The sequence below is a fragment of the Ranitomeya imitator genome, chromosome 2 (assembly GCF_032444005.1).
Source record: "Ranitomeya imitator isolate aRanImi1 chromosome 2, aRanImi1.pri, whole genome shotgun sequence".
Classification (NCBI taxonomy): domain Eukaryota; kingdom Metazoa; phylum Chordata; class Amphibia; order Anura; family Dendrobatidae; genus Ranitomeya; species Ranitomeya imitator.
Genome location: NC_091283.1, coordinates 502,370,126 through 502,374,778, shown reverse-complemented (window position 1 = coordinate 502,374,778; position 4,653 = coordinate 502,370,126).

Below are 4,653 nucleotides of genomic sequence, written 5' to 3'. Positions count from 1 at the left end.
GTGTGCAGACTGACTGCCAAGTACAACCAGCTTGAGAAGTGTTATTACCGAATTCACTAATTTAGAGTTTGGTGTGAATATTGGAGACTAATTTTTTTGTGACGAATGTGCCCTAACGAATTTGTAGCTGGTGCTTGATTTTTTTGCATTAATATTTCATAAAATGGAGAATATCTATTACAAATAAAAGTCGCGGGCACAGCTATTTTCTGAGCAGTTGAACACGCAGTACAGTCAATCAGTGCACCAGACTTCACGCTATGAGCCGACGAACCCACTGATTGCCTGCAGCGCTGTCTACATGACGTAACGGACACCGGTAGCAGCAGCGGAGACTCGATGCAGGACCCGGATAGGGAGGGTGTTGAAACAAACTGCAGCCGGGGAACAGAAGTTTTCCAAAACTAGAATAACCATTTAGGTCCTGCCAATGACTTCTGGAAACCAACACTTCAAAATAGTTTAATTTGAATTATTACATCAGGATGCTTCATCACCAAACATGGCCGGGGCTGTTTTATTTATAGTCCACAAATCGAAGAGAAAAGTGATCGAACGCAAGAGTCACAATTAGGGTTGAGCGAAACGGATCGTTCATTTTTAAAAGTCGCCGACTTTTGGCAAAGGAGGGTTTCATGAAACCCGACCCCTGTGTGGGGTCGGCCATGCAGTACGCGACTTTCGCGCCAAAGTCGCATTTCAATGACTCGAAAAACGCCATTTCTCAGCCAATGAAGGTAAACGCAGAGTGTGGGCAGCGTGATGACATAGGTCCTGGTCCCCACCATCTTAGAGAAGGGCATTGCAGTGATTGGCTTGCTGTCTGCGACGTCACAGGGGCTATAAAGGGGAGTTCCCGCCGACCGCCATCTTACTGCTGCTGCCGCTTCGTCAGAAGCAGGGATAGCGTTAGGCAGGGTCCATTAACCACCAAACCGCTTGTGCTGTAGCGATTTCCACTGTCCAACACCACCTTCGGTGTGCAGGGACAGTGGAAGCTACATTTTTTTTTTTTCCTCAGCGCTGTAGCTCATTGGGCTGCCCTAGAAGGCTCCCTGATAGCTGCATTGCTGTGTGTACGCCGCTGTGCAAACCAACTGCTTTTTTCAAAGCACAAATCCTCTTGTTCCTTCCTTTCTGCACAGCTATCTTGTTTGTTTGTCCACACTTTTTATTTAATTTGTGCATCAGTCCACTCCTTATTGCTGCCTGCCATACCTGGCTGAGATTACTGCAGGGAGATAGTAATTGTAGGACAGTCCCTGTTTTTTTTTTCCTCCCTAAAAAAATAAGTTGTGGGAGATTAAGATTGATTAGATTTCTGCTAGAGTGCCATCCCTGTGTGTGCCATCTCTCTCACATAGTGGGCCATAGAAAGCCTTTTTATTTTTCTGGTTTTTTTTTTGTGGGGTTTATAAATTCTCCCTGAAAAAAAAAAACAGTGGGAGATTAATATTGGCCTCTGGGCTTGTGTGCCAGTCCTGAGTGTGCCATCTCTCTCTCAAATAGTGGGCCATAGAAAGCCTATTAATTTTTTTTTTTTTGGTTTCTAAATTCTCCCTGAAAAAATTAAAAAAAATCAGTGGGAGATTAATATTGGCCTTTCTGCTTGTGTGCCACTCCTGACTCCTGGGTGTGCCATCTCTCTCTCTCTCTCAAATAGTGGGCCATAGAAAGCCTATTTTTTTTTTATTGGGTTTCTAAATTCTCCCTGAAAAAAAAAAGAAAAAGTCAGTGGGAGATTAATATTGCCCTTTCTGCTTGTGTGCCACTCCTGACTCCTGGGTGTGCCATCTCTCTCTCTCAAATAGTGGGCCATAGAAAGCCTATTTTTTTTTATTGGATTTCTAAATTCTCCCTGAAAAAAAAAAAAAATCGGTGGGAGATTAAGATTGCCCTTTCTGCTTGTGTGCCACTCCTGACTCCTTGGTGTTCCATCTCTCTCTCTCAAATAGTGGGCCATAGAAAGCCTATTTTTTTTTTTTTATTGGGTTTCTAAATTCTCCCTGAAAAAAAAAAAGAAAAAGTCAGTGGGAGATTAATATTGCCCTTTCTGCTTGTGTGCCACTCCTGACTCCTGGGTGTGCCATCTCTCTCTCTCAAATAGTGGGCCATAGAAAGCCTATTTTTTTTTTATTGGGTTTCTAAATTCTCCCTGAAAAAAAAAAAAAAATCGGTGGGAGATTAAGATTGCCCTTTCTGCTTGTGTGCCACTCCTGACTCCTGGGTGTGCCATCTCTCTCTCTCAAATAGTGGGCCATAGAAAGCCTATTTTTTTTTTATTGGGTTTCTAAATTCTCCATGAAAAAATAAAAAAAAATCAGTGGGAGATTAATATTGCCCTTTCTGCTTGTGTGCCACTCCTGACTCCTGGGTGTGCCATCTCTCTCTCAAATAGTGGGCCATAGAAAGCCTATTTTTTTTATTTGGTTTCTAAATTCTCCCTGAAAAAAATCTAAAAAAATCAGTGGGAGATTAATATTGCCCTTTCTGCTTGTGTGCCACTCCTGACTCCAGGGTGTGCCATCTCTCTCTCTCAAATAGTGGGCCATAGAAAGCCTATTTTTTTTTTATTTGGTTTCTAAATTCTCCCTGAAAAAATCATTTTTTTTTATTTGGTTTCTAAATTCTTCCTGAAAAAATCATTTTTTTAAATTTTGTTTCTAAAGTCTCCCTGAAAAAATAAAAAAAATCAGTGGGAGATTAATATTGCCCTTTCTGCTTGTGTGCCAGTCTTGACTCCAGGGTGTGCCATCTCTCTCTCTCAAATAGTGGGCCATAGAAAGCCTATTTTTTTTTATTTGGTTTCTAAATTCCCCCTGAAAAAATCATTTTTTTAAATTTGGTTTCTAAATTCTTCCTGAAAAAAATCATTTTTTTTTATTTTGTTTCTAAAGTCTCCCTGAAAAAATAAAAAAAAATCAGTGGGAGATTAATATTGCCCTTTCTGCTTGTGTGCCAGTCTTGACTCCAGGGTGTGCCATCTCTCTCTCTCAAATAGTGGGCCATAGAAAGCCAATTTTTTTTTTTATTTGGTTTCTAAAATCTCCCTGAAAAAATAATTTTTTTAATTTGGTTTCTAAATACTTCCTGAAAAAAATCATTTTTTTAATTTTGTTTCTAAAGTCTCCCTGAAAAAATAAAAAAAAAATCAGTGGGAGATTAATATTGCCCTTTCTGCTTGTGTGCCACTCCTGACTCCTGGGTGTGCCATCTCTCTCTCTCAAATAGTGGGCCATAGAAAGCCTATTTTTTTTTTTTATTGGGTTTCTAAATTCTCCCTGAAAAAAATCTAAAAAAAATCAGTGGGAGATTAATATTGCCCTTTCTGCTTGTGTGCCAGTCTTGACTCCAGGGTGTGCCATCTCTCTCTCTCAAATAGTGGGCCATAGAAAGCCTATTTTTTTTTTAATTTGGTTTCTAAATTCTCCCTGAAAAAATCATTTTTTTTATTTGGTTTCTAAATTCTCCCTGAAAAAAATCATTTTTTTTAATTTGGTTTCTAAATTCTTCCTGAAAAAAATCATTTTTTTTTATTTTGTTTCTAAAGTCTCCCTGAAAAAATTAAAAAAAATCAGTGGGAGATTAATATTGCCCTTTCTGCTTGTGTGCCAGTCTTGACTCCTGGGTGTGCCATCTCTCTCTCTCAAATAGTGGGCCATAGAAAGCCTATTTTTTTTTATTGGGTTTCTAAATTCTCCCTGAAAAAATAAAAAAAAAAATCGGTGGGAGATTAATATTGCCCTTTCTGCTTGTGTGCCACTCCTGACTCCTGGGTGTGCCATCTCTCTCTCTCAAATAGTGGGCCATAGAAAGCCTATTTTTTTATTTATTGGGTTTCTAAATTCTCCCTGAAAAAATAAAAAAAAATCAGTGGGAGATTAATATTGCCCTTTCTGCTTGTGTGCCAGTCTTGACTCCAGGGTGTGCCATCTCTCTCTCTCAAATAGTGGGCCATAGAAAGCCTATTTTTTTTTATTTGGTTTCTAAATTCTCCCTGAAAAAATCATTTTTTTAATTTGGTTTCTAAATTCTTCCTGAAAAAAATCATTTTTTTTAATTTTGTTTCTAAAGTCTCCCTGAAAAAATAAAAAAAAATCAGTGGGAGATTAATATTGCCCTTTCTGCTTGTGTGCCAGTCTTGACTCCAGGGTGTGCCATCTCTCTCTCTCAAATAGTGGGCCATAGAAAGCCTATTTTTTTTTTATTTGGTTTCTAAATTCTCCCTGAAAAATCATTTTTTTAATTTGGTTTCTAAATTCTTCCTGAAAAAAATCATTTTTTTTTTATTTTGTTTCTAAAGTCTCCCTGAAAAAATAAAAAAAAATCAGTGGGAGATTAATATTGCCCTTTCTGCTTGTGTGCCAGTCTTGACTCCAGGGTGTGCCATCTCTCTCTCTCAAATAGTGGGCCATAGAAAGCCTATTTTTTTTTATTTGGTTTCTAAATTCTCCCTGAAAAAATCATTTTTTTTATTTGGTTTCTAAATTCTTCCTGAAAAAATCATTTTTTTTAATTTTGTTTCTAAAGTCTCCCTGAAAAAAATAAAAAAAAATCAGTGGGAGATTAATATTGCCCTTTCATGCTTGTGTGCCAGTCTTGACTCCAGGGTGTGCCATCTCTCTCTCTCAAATAGTGGGCCATAGAAAGCCT